This window comes from Mustelus asterias, chromosome 2 (genome assembly GCF_964213995.1).
Source record: "Mustelus asterias chromosome 2, sMusAst1.hap1.1, whole genome shotgun sequence".
Taxonomy (NCBI): domain Eukaryota; kingdom Metazoa; phylum Chordata; class Chondrichthyes; order Carcharhiniformes; family Triakidae; genus Mustelus; species Mustelus asterias.
Window position 1 is genome coordinate 158,202,331 of NC_135802.1, and position 16,056 is coordinate 158,218,386.

A 16,056-nucleotide genomic window follows, 5' to 3' on the forward strand; every position below is an offset into this window, starting at 1 on the left:
GCTAAATTCTCCCTCAGTGTACCCCGAACAGGCGCCGGAATGTGGCGACTAGGGGATTTTCACAGTAACTTCCTTGCAGTGTTAATGTAAGCTGACTTGTGACTAATAAATAAAATAATAAATGATAAACAATTATGCAGGGCACTGGTGAGGCCTAACCTGAGGATGGATTTTATGGGAGAAGGGGGGAGATGGATTACCACTCCTACCCACCCCACCTACCTGACCTAAAAATCAGCCAGCACCTCGCTGTCCCAGCGATGTTACACAGGGTGCGGTTTAATTAGTGTTGCGTGGGACTTGCAGCCCTCAGGAACAGTAAGTCCTGCCCCAGAGACTGTGCGATGGGTGGGATGGAAGATGATTGCGGGGGGGGGGGGGGGGAGAGGAGAGGGGTACAATCTTGAGGGGACAGATGTCTCTGATGGGCTCAGGAGATCCTCCAAAGGAGGTATCCCACTCCCACCTCCTGCCTGACAGCAGGCTGTGATGTCAAAGCCGCTGGACTGCTGGCCTTGCTTCTGCTTTTCCCTGCGGACTGATAAATTGTGGAGGAGGTGGAATGCAGCCCTTTGGTGGCAGCTAATTGTCCATTTAAAGGCCACAACAGTCCCAAAAGTGGATGGGGAAAGGTCAGAGGTAGGTGGGAAAGCAAAGGGTTAGCCACTTGCTTTATTTTGCGAGACCCCGACATCTTCCCACACCTTTAATTCACCAGTGGAGGCTGGACAATGCACCCCCTGGAGTACCACATGCAACTCTGGCCTCCTTACCTAAGGAAGGACATCCTTGCCCAACAGGGTTTCATTAGACTGTTTTCTGGGATGAGGGGGTTGTCCTTAGAGGAGAGACTGAATGGATTAGGCCCATAGCTGCCAGAGTTCAGAAGAATGAGAGGTGATGGAAACATGTGAAATTCTAAAGTGGCTTGACAGGGTGGACGCTGGCTGAGGAACCTACAACATGGGATCACGGTCTTGGAATAAGAGATCAGCCATTTAGGACTGAAATGAGGAGAAATTTCTTCACTCAAAAGGTTGTGGATCTTTGGGATTTTCTATTCCAGAGAGTTGTGGAAGCTCAGTTGTTAAGTATACTTAAGGCGGAAGTTAATAGATTTTTGGTTATTGAGGGTGTAAAGGTGTGTGTGGGGGGGTGTGGGCGGGGGGGGTTGGTGATACAGGAAAGTGGATTTGAGTTAGAAGATTAACTGTGACCTTATTGAATGCAGAGTGGGTGAGAAAAGCCAATGGCCTATTCCAGCTCGTGTTCCTTATGCTCTTCTGGAATGCATGTACTCGGAGAAGGTCCAGAGAGAAATGCAATGGTTTTTGTTGAGGTTCACCCCGAGCAGATCAGGTTTCTGTTCTCCAGGTGCTGTTCCCAGGGGTGCATTCCTCAGATAAATATCAACCCCTGCTGGAGGACCAGTAACTCAATCAAAGATGATTTTTGGTCTGCCTGAAATTTGTTGGTCTTCCAGAGCAAGAAGCTATCCACGATGTATGCCGGAAGTTTCTAACGCTGCTGCGGCAGGTGCACCCGCAGTAGGTGCGGTGAGCCATTCAAACGTCCATGGCATTCGATTGGAGAGGAATATCCCACTGGCAAGAGGGTCTGGAAAATTCCACTTCTGATGTTGTGGACTGGCACATTCCAAGGTCCGAGATTACCCGCTGAAGAATGCAGTGAAACCGAGGGGGTGGGCCTTCAGCTATTTAGGCCCGAAAATGTGGACTTTTCTCCTTTAAAGTCAGTGGACGTGATCTTACTGCCAGCGAGGTGGTTAGATAAGGTGAGAGGTGAACAGTTAGGTTGGCGCCTGGTTTCTCTCCTCCCTCCGATCTTACCTGCACTGTCCAGAAAGAACTCTGCAGGGGTGGTGATCAAAGGGGGGAGACCGGCACAGGGAGCGATCGGCAGGGAGGGTTTGGGGGGTTGGGGAGACCGGCACAGGAAGCAATTGGGGTGGGGGGGGGGGGATGGGGGGGGAGTGGCGGGGTGGCAGGAAATCTACGAGTACGCTGGGAGATATGGGCACCTGCGCAATGGCGCCCCGAGAGCTCGGCAACCGGCTTCACCGGTGGGCTCAGGCTCCCCCCCCCCCCGTCCCCCCTCCTGCCCTCACTAAGTGTCATGTGATTGCGACTTGCAGATTGCCGAAAAAAAACGGCATGATTCTCTCCCGTTTTCTCGCTTGTTCGGTACTTAGAATTCTTTTGGTAAGATAGCACCATAGAGTTTCACAGCACAGAAAGGGGCCCTTCAGACCACAGTGTCTGCACCAGCCATCAAACACTTATCTGTTCAAATCCTATTTTCCAGAACTTGGTCCACAGCCTTGGTCCGTAAATCTCTCCACATCCCTCTCCTGCTTTAAGACTAAAGCTTTGAAATTGGTCTGAACTGTCACAGGTTGTTTGTTAGTAGCTCCCTAGGCTTAACATGGTGTGACATTCCAGAAACTGAGAAGAGAATTCTCTTATTCTGGAGGAAAGTCCCATGTAAAACTAAAAATATGCAGTAAGGTTTTTAAGCATTTACAGTGTTGGGTTTATTTTCCGTGCCGGAGGAACCCAACAAGGTGTTTGACCCCATGGGAACAAACATGGATCCCTGTGGATACAAACAACACTCAGCCATTGGTGACATGGTGGCAATTTGACTGGGAGGTTTGATTTGATTTGATTTGATTTATTATTGTCATATGTATTGGGATACAGTGAAAAGTATTGTTTCTTGTGCGCTATACAGACAAAGCATACTGTTCAGAGAGTACAAAGGGGAGAGGGAACGGAGAGGGTGCAGAATGTAGTGTTGCAGTCACAGCTAGGGTGTAGAGAAAGATCAACTTAATATACAGTAGGTCCATTCAAAAGTCTGATGACAGCAGGGAAGAAACTGTTCTTGAGTCGGTTGGTACATGATCTCAGACTTTTGTATCTTATTTCCGACGGAAGGAGGCGGAAGAGAGAATGTCCAGAGTGTGTGGGGTCCTTGCTTATGCTGGCTACTTTTCCGAGGCAGCGGGAAATGTAGACGGAGTCAATGGTTGGGAGGCTGGTTTGCGCAATGGGAGGCTGGTTTGCGCAATGGGAGGCTGGTTTGCGCAATGGGAGGCTGGTTTGCGCAATGGGAGGCTGGTTTGCGCAATGGACTGGACTATGTTCACGATCCTTTGTAGTTTCTTGTGATTTTGGTCAGAGCAGGAGCCAAATCAAGCTGTGATGCATCCGGAAAGGATGCGTTCTATGGTGGGAAGCTTCCTCCCTACAATGGTGGGGGAACAGAGGGGTCCTTTCAGGATCAATAGGGAGAGGGTCAGGAGGAGAGCCTGAGACACAGGAGTACCGAGGCTTCTTGGCAAGCTCCAGATCGAGCAGGTGATTTGCTCTTGGTTCCACAAGGAAACCTATAATTACACTTTTCAAACTTAGCGCCTTCATTTTCTATATTGTAACAGTGATGATACATTTGTTCTTAACAGGATGTCATTGCTCTGGGACTTCCCAAGATTATGAAAAGGAACTTTATAAATCCAAGTCCTTATTGACTGTCGATAAGGAAGATTTGTTGATGGATGGCTCAGAGCTCATTTACAGCTCAGCACAAAGCTGAACGTACCGGTTAAAAGTGAGTGAAATATTCCGAACAAAGCGGGAAGTCATCAGAGTAACAGTTCCACACCTTCAAAGAGGAAATCAAAATCTAGACCAGTTGCATGTTCTTAATGAATATTATAGTTTACAGCTATACGTATCTTTAAATCTGATGACTGTTAAGGTTCTTTGATTTGATTTAATATTGTCACATGTATCAGTAAACATTGAAAAGTATTGTTTCTTGCGCGCTATACAGACAAAGCATACCATTCATAGAGAAGGAAAGGAGAGAGTGCAGAATGTAGTGTTACAGTCATAGCTGGGTGTAGAGAAAGATCAACTTAATGCAAGGTAGGTCCATTCAAAAGTCTGACAGCAGCAGGGAAGAAGCTTTTATTCAGTTGGCTGGTATGTGATCTCAGACTTTTGTATCTTTTTCCCGAAGGAAGAAGGTGGAAGAGAGAATGTCCGGGGTGCGTGGGGTCCTTGGTTATGCTGGCTGCTTTGCTGAGGCAGCAGGAAGTGTAGACAGAATCAATGGGTGGGAGGCTGGTTTGCGTGATGGATTGGGCTACATTCATAACTGAAATCAAGCAAAAATACTGTGGTAGCACAGAAATAAAACAGAGAATGCCGGAAATGTTCAGCAAGCCTGGCAACATCTTTGGAGAGAGAAACAAAGTGGCTGGTCAGTGACCCTGAAACATTAACTCTGTTTCTCTCTCCACAGATGCTGCCAGGCCTGCTGAGTATTTCCAACATTTTCTGTTTCTATTTCAGCTTGGTCTCAACCAAGTTAACATGGGGAAAAAATAGCCCACAATCTGACCATCTCATACTCACAGGGTCCATTAGATTTGATGACGATTTTTGATTTGATTTTGATTTGATTTACTATTGTCACATGTATTAGTGTAACAGTGAAAAGTATTGTTTCTTGCGCACTATACAGACAAAGCATATCGTTCATAGAGAAGGAAAGGAGAGAGTGCAGAATGTAGTGTTACAGTCATAGCTAGGGTGTAGAGAAAGATCAACTTAATGCAAGGTAAGTCCATTCAAAAGTCTTCTGGCAGCAGGGAAGAAGCTGCATGTGTGAGGGGTGGGTAAGCGTTGTGTGGTGTGTGTGTGTGTATGAATATGTGTGTGTGAGGGGGTGGGGTGTGTTGTGGGGGAAGGGGGTGGGAATTCACACACCCACGGTACAGAATTACTCCTCCTTCTGGGACTGACAAGGCTGAACTGTCCTCAGAGCCCGCTGGGTCTGACACGGCGCACTTATTCTGCTCCTGTCACCGTCAAAACACCGGGACCTCTTGCCAAAGCACCAGCGTGGAAACTCCACTGGCAGGAGCTGAACAGAGGCAGCTGTGGTGTTCCACCCACTTTCTGGCAGGGGCCTCACTCGCGTCTTGAAGATGAAGTTGGCCCTTAGCCACAGTAACCTGAGCTCCAGCTTATTCCTCTTAGTTACAGACTTCAAATGGATCAGTGTCTTTGTTGTCCCTTCAGCACCTGACTTAACGCCTTCTATTATATCTCTGGCTCCTTTCTCCTGTCCAATTTCATTTTTGCCTTTCTTTTTTGCCTGTACTCTAATTACTCACCAGGTTTCAGTTTGTTTTTTAAAAATTCACACCTTCCCCCTCAGGAGATGTCTTTCACCATGTATTCCAGTCCCATCTCTACCTCCATCATTTACTATATCCCAATGTAGCAGCGAGCAGGCATCTGGCATGTTGTCCCTTAGATAAGTTCCTCAGTGTCAAGGATTATGGTTGAAGGCAGATGCTCACCTGGGCAGCATGGTAGCACAGTGGTTAGCACTGCTGCCTCACAGCTCCAGGGACCTGGGTTCGATTCCCGGCTTGGGTCACTGTCTGTGCGGAGTTTGCACATCCTCCATGTGTCTGTGAGGGTTTTCTCCGGGTGCTCCAGTTTCCTCCCACAGTCCAAAGATGTGCGGGTTAGGTGCATTGGCCGTGCTAAATTGGGTAAGAAGTCTCACAACACCAGGTTAAAGTCCAACAGGTTTATTTGGTAGCAAAAGCCACGAGCTTTCGGAGCGCTGCCCCTTTGTCAGGTGAGTGGGAGTTCTGTTCACAAACAGGGCATATAAAGACACAAACTCAATTTACAAAATAATGGTTGGAACACGAGTCTTTACAGGTAATCAAGTCTTAGAGGTACAGACAATGTGAGTGGAGAGAGCGTTAAGCACAGGTTAAAGAGATGTGTATTGTCTCCAGACAGGACAGTTAGTGAGATTTTTCAAGTCCAGGCAAGTCGTGGGGGTTACAGGTACACGGTACCTACTCTTGCAACTCGGCCAACGTTGTCTACCTGATACGCTGCAGGAAAGGATGTCCCGAGGCATGGTACATTGGGGAGACCATGCAGACACTACGGCAATGGATGAATGAACACCGCTCAACAATCACCAGGCAAGAGTGTTGTCTTCCTGTTGGGGAACAATTCAGCAGTCACGGGCATTCAGCCTCTGATCTTCGGGTAAGCGTTCTCCAAGGCGGCCTTCACGACACATGACAGCGCAGAGACGCTGAGCAGAAACTGATAGCCAGGTTCTGCACACATGAGGACGGCCTCAACCGGGATCTTGGGTTCATGTCACACTATCTGTAACTCCCACGACTTGCCTGGACTTGCAAAATCTCATTAACTGTCCTGTCTGGAGACAATACACATCTCTTTAACCTGTGCTTAACGCTCTCTCCACTCACATTGTCTGTACCTTTAAGACTTGATTACCTGTAAAGACTCGCATTCCAATCATTATTTTGTAAATTGAGTTTGTGTCTTTATATGCCCTGTTTGTGAATGGAACTCCCACTCACCTGACGAAGGGGCAGCGCTCCGAAAGCTAGTGGCTTTTGCTACCAAATAAACCTGTTGGACTTTAACCTGGTGTTGTGAGACTTCTTACTGTGTTTACCCCAGTCCAACGCCGGCATCTTCACATCATGCTAAGTTGCCCCTTAGTGTACTGGGGATGTGTAGGCTAGAGGGATTAATGGGGTAAATATGTGGAGTTATTGGAATAGGGTTTAGGTGTGATTGTTGTCGGGGCAGACTCGATGGGTCGAATGGCCTCCTTCTAGACTATAGGGATTCTATGAAACTTTCCCCCTTGTTTTTTAAGTAAGTTGCAAGTCACGCAGGTACAGCGAGCAATTAAAAAAAAGGTATGTGGGCCTTTATTATAAGAGCATTTGAGATTAGGAGTGAAGGTGTCTTACTGCGGAGCCGTGGTGAGACCACACGTGGATTAATGTGTACCATGATTGTTCCTCACCTAAGGAATGATACACTTGCCATAGATGGAGTGCAACAAAGGTTCGCCAAACTAATTCCTGGGATGGAAGATCGTCCTATGAGGAAACATTATATCGACAGGGCCTTTATTCTCTGGAGTTTAGAAGAATGAGAAGATCTCATTCAGACATACAAAATTCTCCCACTCCTTGACAGGGTAGGTGCAGGAAGGATGTTTCCCCTGGCAGGTGGGTGGGCAGAGTTGGAACCCTGGGACATAGTCTCAGGATCAGGGGCAGGTCATTTAGGACTGAGATGAGGAGAAATTTCTTCACTCAGAGGGCAGAGAATCTTTGGAATTCTCTATCTGAGGGCTGTGGAGGGTCAGTCATTGAGTATGTTCAATACTGGAGTGGCACGGTGGCACAGTGGTTAGCTCTGCTGCCTCACAGTGCTGGGGACCTGGGTTCGATTTCCGGCTTGGGTCACTGTCTGTGGAGTTCGTACGTTCTCCCCGTGGCTGCGTGGGTTTCCTCTGAGTGCTCCAGTTTCCTCTCGGAGTCCAAAAGATGTGCTGGTTAGGTGCATTGGCCATGCTAAATTCTCCCTCAATGTACTTGAACAGGCACTGGAATGTGGTGACTAGGGGATTTTCACAGTAACTTCATTGCAGTGTTAATGTAAGCCTACTTGTAACTAATAAATAAAACTTTATTTTTTACTTTACTGAGATTGATAGGTTTCTCCACATTAAAAACATCAAAGGGTACGGGGATAATGCAGGGAAATGGTGTTGAAGTAGAAGGTCAGCCATCTCATTGAACAGCGGAGTGGGTTCGAAGGGCTGAATGGCCTGAGCCTGCTCCTATTTCTTGAACAAAGAACAAAGAACAATACAGCACAGGAACAGGCCCTTCGGCCCTCCAAGCCCACGCCGCTCCCTGGTCCAAACTAGACCATTCTTTTGTATCCCTCCATTCCCACTCCGTTCATGTGGCTATCTAGATAAGTCTTAAACGTTCCCAGTGTGTCCGCCTCCACCACCTTGCCCGGCAGCGCATTCCAGGCCCCCACCACCCTCTGCGTAAAATACGTCCTTCTGATATCCGTGTTAAACCTCTCCCCCCCCCCTCACCTTGAACCTATGACCCCTTGTGAACGTCACCACCGACCTGGGAAAAAGCTTCCCACCGTTCACCCTATCTATGCCTTTCATAATTTTATACACCTCTATTAGGTCACCCCTCATCTTCCGTCTTTCCAGTGAGAACAACCCCAGTTTACCCAATCTCTCCTCATAACTAAGCCCTTCCATACCAGGCAACATCCTGGTAAACCTCCTCTGTACTCTCTCTAAAGCCTCCACGTCCTTCTGGTAGTATGGCGACCAGAACTGGACGCAGTATTCCAAATGCAGCCGAACCAACGTTCTATACAACTGCAACATCAGACCCCAATTTTTATACTCTATGCCCCGTCCTATAAAGGCAAGCATGCCATATGCTTTATTCACTACCTTCTCCACCTGTGACGTCACCTTCAAGGATCTGTGGACTTGCACACCCAGGTCCCTCTGCGTATCTACACCCTTTATGGTTCTGCCATTTATCGTATAGCTCCCCCATACGTTAGTTCTACCAAAATGCATCACTTCGCATTTATCTGGATTGAACTCCATCTGCCATTTCTTTGCCCAAATTTCCAGCCTATCTATATCTTTCTGTAGCCTCTGACAATGTTCCTCACTATCTGCAAGTCCAGCCATTTTCGTGTCGTCCGCAAACTTACTGATCACCCCAGTTACACCTTCTTCCAGATCGTTTATATAAATCACAAACAGCAGAGGTCCCAATACAGGGCCCTGTTCTTATGTTGACCATTGCTGTCCTGTGGGTAGTTAGGGCACAGGATAAAACTGATGGAGGAAGAGGTTTGTGATGTTCTCACTTTGCACTCCCCAGAAGACAAACCCAGCAATTTAGAAAAGTTCCATCCCTGCTTAAACCCACAATGCTCTCTGATAGAGTATTAAACCAGAGAGGTTCCACACATCTGGAATACTGCGCACAATTTTGGCCTCCGTATTTAAGGAAGGATATACTTCCATTGGGGCCGGTACAGCAAAGAATCCATTAGACTGGTTCCTGGGTTGAGGGGGTTGGCCAATGATGAGAGACTGTGTAAATTGAGTTCATATTCTGTGGAGTTGAGAAGAATGAGAGGTGATCTTATTGAAACATCCAACATTCTGAGGGGCTTGAGAGGGTCATAAAGTTATAGAGTCATAGAGGTTTTACAGCATGGAAACAGACCCTTCAGCCCAATTTGTCCATGCCGCCCTTTTTTTAACCACTAAGCTAGTCCCAATTGCCCGCATTTGGCCCATATCCCTCTATACCTATCTTACCCATGTAACTGTCTAAACATATTTTAAAAGAAAAAATTGTACCCGCCTCTACTACTACCTCTGCAGTTTGCTTTAAGCACTCACCACGCTCTGTGTGGAAAAATTGCCCCTCTGGATCCTTTTCTATTTCTCCCCTCTCAGCTTAAACCTATGCCCTCTAGTTTTAGATGCCCCTACCTTTGGGAAAAGATGTTGACTATCTAACTGATCTGTGCCCCTCATTAGGTGTTCACAGAGAGATTGTTTCTACTGGTTGAAGAATCTAAAACAAGGGGGCACAGCCTCAGGATAAACGGCCAATCATTTAGGACTGAGATGAGCAGAAATAACTTCACTCATTTTGGCGGTTCTGCTGTCCTTCTGGGAATCACTGACCCTGACTGAGTGCTGAGTGAAGCAGTTGCTTCAGGCAGGCGAATAACGTGTCCTGTCCAGTGGAGCTGGTTCTGAGCGAACAGTGCCTCGATGACGGGCAAGTTTGTTTGGGAGAGGGTGTTCCTGTCTTGCCGTTGGATTTGGAGGATCTTATGAAGGTGCTGCTGCTGGTATTTCTCCAGTGCTTTGAGGTGCCGGCTGGAAATTGTCCAAGTCTCTGAAGCACAGAGCAGCACGGCGATCACTGCTGCCCAGTAAACCATGGCCTCAAGCTTGAGTTTGAGACCCCGGTCCTCAAATACTCTTTTCCTCGGCCGCTCGAAGGCTGAGCTGACACGTGGGAGGTGATGGTGAATTCTGTTGTCTATATCTGCCTTCGTCAACAGGAGGCCTCCAAGATGTTCACATTTTCCATGCTCTTACCATTCACAGTGTTTCTGTAACGTGGTCACTGCCATAGAAAGATAGAACTTTTATGGCAAATAAGGAGGTCATTCGGCCCATTGTGCCTGTGCCGCCCACTTTCCAGCTCTTGGTCCTGAACATATGGCACTGCTGCTTCACAACGCCAGGGACCCGGGTTCGATTCCCGGCTTGGCTCACTGTCTGTGTGGAGTTTGCATGTTCTCCCTGTGTCTGCGTGGGTTTCCTCCGGGTGCTCCGGTTTCCTCCCACAGTCTGAAAGACGCGCTGGTTAGGGTGCATTGACCCGAACAGGCTGTGGCGACGAGGGGAATTTCACAGTAACTTCATTGCAGTGTTAGTGCAAGCCTTACTTGCGACTAATAACTTTAACTTTACCTCAAGGGCACATCCGAGAATCCTTTGAAAGCAATGAGGTTTCCTGCCCCTTTCACTGAGCAAGTTCCAGATCCCCACCACTCTCAGGTGAAAGAATTCTCAACTCCCCTCTAATCCTTCTGTCAATTATCTTAAACCCACACCCCTTGGTTATTGACCTCTCTACAAAGGGAAATATGTCCTTCTTATCCATTCTATCCAGGCCCCTCATAACTGGATACATGATGTTATTCACTGGAGGGAATAAATGACTCAAATGTCATCCCTGTGAACTTCATGTTATGTGAGCTGCCTGTTTCACTGTGAATGTTAAGATTGCTGGCAGCAAGGCAAAGAGTGCGAAACCTATTATTTTTTTTATATTTTTTAAAAACATAGGCTTTTACTTGTGTGGTTTATAATAGTATCTGAAGTCCTCAATTAGATTAATGCTGTAAATTCCCTCCCATTATTCTATATATATAAACCATCTGAAGCTTTGATGAGGTTAATGTCCTTTAATTACTCCCAGGTTTGCATCAAAGAGCGAGATTCACATTGCTACAGTGGCTTATCAAGTCGTTCAGACAAAGTGTCTTGAGGCGCTTCACGTATAATGAGCAACTTTGAAGTACAGAGACTGTTACATTGGCAAAAGCAGTGGCCAATTTTCTCACAGCAATATCCCACAGACAGCAATGAGATGAATGACCTGTTTCTCATGGTGTCTGTGGAATGAAGGATATTGACCAGGACATTATTCTAACGTATATATAAACTATCTGAACTTCTCAATTAGATCACCATCTTCTAATTACTTTTGGCCATGTATTATTCTATATATAAATCATTTGAATGCCTCAATTAAACTGTTGCCTTGTAATCATTTGTGTGCGTTAATTATTCCCTATGCAAATTTCCTTATGTGCTACTAATTATGCCTTAACATATACCATCAATTTTAAATATGTTCAGCCATGAAGTACACACACACACTCACACATATACAATTACATTTACACATATAAATATACATACACACATATACACACACACACATGTATACACACAAATGCACATACATATAGATACATATACACACATATAAATACACATATACACATACACACACATTATATACACACACACATATATATATCAATACACGCACACACACGCATGCACACACATATATAAATATACACACACACATACATGTACACATAGACACTCACACAAATATACACATACACACACACACATACACATACGCATATGCACACATATATAAATATACACACATACACACACACATACACATACACACACATGCGCACACACAGATACACATGCACATACACACATACACATATATGTGCACACATATATAAATATACACACACACTCATACGCATACACAAAGCACACACACACATGCGCACACACACACTGATACACACGCACACACAAGGAGCTGATGAGCTAATTGATTTCCACAGAAACTTCTGTGAAAGAATTTCCTAGTGCCTGAGGGCAGAGTCTATGATTCATGGTGTAGGTGGGGGTGATTGAGTATCTATTGTTAGTTTCTGTGCAGCTGCAGACATGTCTGAGACTAAACTTCTACACCAGAAAGATGAAATTTACAGCTCAAAGCCTTTTTCCATGACAACCACAAAATGCACACTCTAATTATCTATTTGGAAGTAATGTGCATGCCCAAAGTGAAACTCCGCTTTGTAAGAGATAGTAAGCTGTGATTAGTCTGTGAGGTAGTTAACCCTTTGCACCCTAACCGTGCTGCCTTGCAACACATTTAGCAGGCTTTCTGACCAGCCAATAACCATAAACAGAATAAAATAAATGTTAGATAGGCCTACTGCATCGATCAGCATCTGTAAAAAGAGAAGGCTTGTTCTAACTCGCTGCTCATCCACCGAGCAAAGGAGGAATCTGGAGCCAATCTTTCCTTAATATCGGTTTATTCACAAAACCCCAGTTCTTATACATACTTAAGAACAATACTCTAACCTTTGCCCGATTAGTAACAGGTGATCTCACAACTCGAGCATCCATTTCATTCTGATAGGATTGCAACATTAACAAGTGTGAGCTGGCATTTTGGGCGTAACTCTTTATCCGAAGCTGGCATCAGCATCTCTGATGAATGGTCCCACCTGAAACATGAACCTGTGTCTTTCTTTCCAAGGCTGACTAGCCTGTTGGTGAATTTTAAGGGAGCTTAGAGGTAGTAAAGAATTGACGGAGCACCCGACTCCCGGTTCATGGCAGTCCATTGCCCTGCCGCCAAATTCAAAAGGTTGTGGGTTCAAGTCCCACTCTGGAGGCTTGCGCACAAATATTTAGGCTGACACCGGGGGAGTGCGGCACTGTCGTGGTGGTGCCTTTCAGGTCAAACTTTAAGCCGAGACTCAATCCACCCTCAGGTGGCTAGGAAAGATTTCCTGGTCGTATTCGAAGATCGGGGGAGCTCTCCCTGCCTTACCTCATTATTTTCAAATGTTTCTATGTGCTTGAGGTGTCATATCCTCAGCACCAAGAGTTGCAAAGTGGTATTAGGCTGGATTTTAGTCAGCACATACACAATGGGCCAAATGTTCTTCAAATATCCTCCTTATGTGCCGTAAGGTCAGCACTGCTGCCTCATGCTGCCAGGGACCCGGGTTCGATTCCCAGCTCGGGTCACTGTCTGTGTGGAGTCTGTACGTTCTCCCCGTGTCTGCGTGGGTTTCCTCCGGGTGCTCCGGTTTCCTCCCACAATACGAAAAACATGTTGGTTAGATGCATTGGCCATGCTAAATTCTCCCTCAGTGTACCCGAACAGGTGCCGCGGAGTGTGGCGACTAGGGGGTTTTCACAGTAACTTCATTGCGGTGTTAATGTAAGCCTACTTGTGACACTAATAAATAAATAAATGAAATTAATTTTCTATATTTCAGTGGCAGTTGCAAGTGACCACGATATTGAGACACTGGGCATTTCCAGTCAGCCAGGAAATTTACACATCCCTTTGTTTAAGGATGGACTATCAACAACAGAACATTCGAGCCAACCCGTCTTCCTGTTTCATCACGTACAAAAGAAACATCAAAATTCAATGTGGAAAGGACCCCATCAACCTTCCATTGTATTATGGTGGTCTATCATCCAAAATAGCCAGTGTCAAACCACAACACAACACCACACCGTAGGCACACCTATGTTTTCTATTGTGGGAAGCCAACTGTTTTATTCAATTTTTTCTTCATAATTTTTATAACATTTTCTACAATCATATTTGTACTAACATTTTCTCACGGGGTAAATCATGCTGAGGTTTCAGGTTTTACTTATTTGATTTGGTTTGATTTATTATTGTCACAAGTATACAGTGAAAAATATTGTTTCTTGCGCGCTATACAGACAAAGCATACCATTCATAGAGAAGGAAATGTGAGAGTACAGAATGTAGTGTTACAGTCATAGCTAGAGAGAAGAGAAAGATCAACTTAATGTGAGGTAGGTCCATTCAAAAATCTGATGACAGCAGGGAAGAAGCTGTTCTTGAGTTGGTTGGTACGTGACCTCAGACTTTTGCATCTTTTTCCTGATGGAAGAAGGTGGAAGAGAGAATGTCCGGGGTGCGTGGGGTCCTTGATTATGCTGGCTGCTTTTCTGAGGCAGCGGGAAGTGTAGACAGAGTCAATGGATGGGAGGCTGGTTTGCGTGATGGATTGGGCTTCATCCATGGTCCTTTATAGATTCTTGTGGTCTTGGACAGAGCAGAAGCCATACCAAGCTGTGATACAACCAGAAAGAATGCTTTCTATGGTGCATCTGTAGAAGTTGGTGAAAATTGTAGCGGACATGCCAAATTTCCTTAGTTGCCTGAGAAAGTAGAGGCATTGGTGGGCTTTCTTAACTATATGGAGGGACCAGGACAGGTTATTGGTGATCTGGACACCTAAAAACTTGAAGCGCTCAACCATTTCTACTTCATCCCCATTGAAGTAGATGCACTTGGGCATGTTACAATGTACAACATGCTGAGACATGCTGTGCACATTCACAGCGCGTGATCAGCTAACCTCAGCAGAGACCACTAACTTGTGGACAGTGCATGATCAGAGGTCAGAACCAATTAGTGCTGGCCACCTCTGCAAATGATGTTTAATTAACCAGTGAATGTGAATGGGTGTTCTCTGAAATGATGTATAATAATGACTAAAAGAAAGAGAACACTAGAAGACCGTAAACATCATGCAAAGAAGAAGGAACTCCTAATAAACTCGTACGCTTGTACCAGACCACACTATCTGCTTTAAAAAAGGCAAAAATTGCTTTCTGAGAAAGTTCTACCTGAGAGTTGATACTGCATGTCAGCTTTGAACGTGGGACAAGGAGGCTCCCCAACTTTTTCCAACTTCAAGTTCACCAGAGTATCGACACTCCGAAAGAGCATTCCACCCAGCACTCCTGGAAATTCAACTAGAAGAAGCCTTGTGGCTTGCTGAGTAACGTCTGCCTACAAGATCTTCACTTCAACTAAAACCATCAACTCTTCTAAGAAACTATAGACCTGCCACAAAAGAGGGACAGAGGCAATTAAACATTGTAATCGGATTGCTGTTTTTCTTCATTTATGCCTAATCTTTGCATGAATGACAGTGTGTCAGAGTCTACTGAGTGAGAAGTTGCGCTTTTAAACTCCGAGGCAAATGCGGATAATAAATAAACTTTTTTATTTTTAAAACTTGAAAAAAAGGCTTGCTGTTGGAAATATTTAAAGAAAGACAATCACTCAGAGGGTAAGAAAATACACACACCTCAAATACAAAACACACTGAACACGGCTGTAAGAAAACATATAAAATCCATGGCACATACTCATGTAAAGGGCTTCATTTGTCAAAATAGAAAGAAAGAAAAACTTGCATTTGCATAGCACCTTTCACAACCGTAGACCTCCCAAAACACCTTTTAGCCAATGAAATGTATTTTGAAACGTAAACACTGTTGGAACCCCAACAACCAATTTGTAGCCCTTACATCTACTTGAAGGAGGGTCTTAGTTTATTAACTCATTTTAAAAATTACTCTCTCATATGATGAGGCGAGGGCAGGATTTATTGCCCAGCCCTAGTTGTCCCTGAGAATGTGGTGATGAGCTGCCTTCTTGAACCGTGATGGTGTAGGTACATCCACAGTGCTGTTTGGGAGGGAATTTCAGGATTTTGACCTAGTGACAGTGAAGGAATAGGGATATGTCAGGATGGTGAGTGACTTGGAGGGGAACTTGCAATTGCTGGTGTAGCCAGACATCTGCTGCCCTTGTGCTTCTGGGTGGCAGAGCTTACAGATTTCGAAGGTGCTGTTGAAGGAGTCTTGGTGAGTTGTTGCAGTGTATCTTGTAGATGGTGCACACTGCTGCCGCTGTGAGTTGGGGGTGGAGGGAGTGAATGTTGAATGTGGTGGATAGGGCGCTGATTAGGCAGGCTGCATTGCCCTGGATGGTGTTGAGATTCTTCTGTGTTGTTGGAGCTGCACTCATCCAGGCAAGTGGTGACTATTCCATCACACTTTTGACTTGTGTCTTGTAGGTGGTGGACAGGCCCTGGG